This window comes from Lampetra fluviatilis, chromosome 17 (assembly GCF_964198595.1).
Source record: "Lampetra fluviatilis chromosome 17, kcLamFluv1.1, whole genome shotgun sequence".
NCBI lineage: Eukaryota > Metazoa > Chordata > Hyperoartia > Petromyzontiformes > Petromyzontidae > Lampetra > Lampetra fluviatilis.
Genome location: NC_136291.1, coordinates 1,050,627 through 1,053,021, shown reverse-complemented (window position 1 = coordinate 1,053,021; position 2,395 = coordinate 1,050,627).

Below are 2,395 nucleotides of genomic sequence, written 5' to 3'. Positions count from 1 at the left end.
CCTCCCCCTATCCCCCGCCCCTCCCCCTATTCCCCGCCCCTCCCCCTATCCACGGCCCCTCCCCCTATCCACGGCCCTCAGCTCCGCTCTCCCGCGGTCTCGTGCCCCGCAGCCCCGCCCCTCCGCGCACGGATGATGACGTCACGATCCCCCCCCCCCGCTCTCACTCGATGAAGTGTCGATTCGATTACCGTTACACTCGAATCGATTTCTTTCGTCTCGTTTGTACTGCCCACATCGTCCTGTGTGGCCACGTGTGTGTGTGCTGGCTCGCCTGGCACTCTCTGTGCTGCTCAACTTGTACTGCCTTATGTAGTTTCCTGAGGTAGTATGTATGAACTGTGCTGTTTGGTTTGTACTGCCTGTTCCTTGGCTTGGTTGTACTGTCTGCACCATGTCCTGCACCGTCCTTTCATGCGGTCACGTCTGTTTTGCCATTATCCTTGTTTCATTTGCAATTTTTCGTTTTGTATCATCTAGTATTATCGATTGATTTTGATAATGTTGAAGTTCTGTGCACAGTTTGTTACAACTGTCCAAGACGAATGAGATAATCTTATAAAAATGTAGAGAAATCTAAATAATTTAACCTTTCAGATAGCTCCGGATTTCGTGCTTGAAAGCGAATCATCAAGTAATACAATAAAATGCGTGTCTGTACAGCTCACCGTACTTCAATAGGGATTACCGTTGAACGATAATGGGTACGGCTATTTTAGTGCACACAATCGACAGAAGTACACAAACAATGGGCTTGCATAATGTCCGTTTATTACCATACAAATATCCCAACTGGCAATGGATACACAAGAGTCATGAATTCATTAATCCTCCCTGCCACTTCGGGCAAGAAGTTGCTCACAATTGTCATCACATCTACCCCGCCAAGGAACGAAACGATAGGAGGGTTTCTCCACAAATCTGGTCGTCACACGATGCGGCTACTTGTAATTGCTGGCGAAACGTACTCAAGACCGTAAGTGTTGTGGTTTTTCTCTCCAACACACCGGTGTGCTGCACCAGTAACGAATTGGCACGTTCTGTTTACGTGACAAACCTTACGAGTTGGCTGTGTAGGGTGGTGGCGGGTTTAACAACGCATTTAAAAAAATGTTTTCTTCATGTTTTTGTTTGTTGCAGTTGCACCCGATTCAAGAGCCGAATGGCTCACAGGGCTATACCTAATAAATGAAATCAATGAAACTGAAAATGAAATAAAACTGAAATTTACGCGATCTAACCCAAAAAAACCTGTACTTTGGACCTTCTGTATCGTCTCCTTTACTGTAGATTCACTACGCTCCCAATACAAAATAATCGATTCTCACGCGATGCTAGACGTGTATCTTAAGAAATCAAATTGTACAGTACAGTGTACTGTCGCTGCCACATGCCCCCCCCAGCCCCGCCCTTCACTGCCGCGTGCCGCCATGTCACGTGTCACAACAAAATGGTGGCAAACATGAGGCCTACTCGGGCTTCAGTGATGGCCGCAGGGATTTTGTTGAGGGAAACGAATTTTGCATTGAAATGACTTGAGAAATAATCACAACAATAAGAAATTTAGTACAACATGGCGTAAACGGGTCAATGGTCTAGAAATAATAATTCTTAAACTGTACGCCTAGGATTGCCACCTGTTTCGGCTCTGGCATTCAAATCTTGACGCACCTGCTCTCGATCATTTTCCAACCAAACTTTCTTGAAAACTCTGCTGTGTCCATTTGTCACCTGCCTCTTGAACATATCCCTTTGGTATGGCTAAGTTCCCTCTCTTTTCAAACACGCAGTTGCACTCCACTCAAAAAAACAGATCTTGATTACTACCAAACAACTATCGAAGCCATACAAATATACAAACACAGACATAATTTCAACCGTGATGATGGTTACAAACTGAGTAATCATTGGAAAGATGTGATTAACCATGCAAAAAGATTTAACTACACTTCTTTGGACCATCTTATTTGATAGAAAACTATTGCAGGTTACTGATGGACAGCCAGTTGTTTCACCAGGTTTAGCTTTCTACCAGGTTTAGCTTTCTTTTTTCACACTTTTATTATGTAGGCTAGGCGTAGTCACAAACCGAACCTCTCCATAATAAAGGCTCAGTCTTTTGTTATGCAGTCTTCATAGTCTCAAACCGCACCTTACCATTATAATAAAAAGTGGGCCATTCCTAGCCTTTCCCCCCCCCCCTGCTCAACCATTATATACAGTATACAGAGTGGTATCTCCTGTAATCTCTCATTTACTTGATACAGCTGTCGGGCTGTGACGGTTCCACCTGAAGACGGAAGCTTGTGCTGCCTCAGAAACGTCGTGATTTTTATTTTATTTTACTTTTATTAATTTAGACTTTTTTACCTACGTGACTTTACCAAAAACCTAA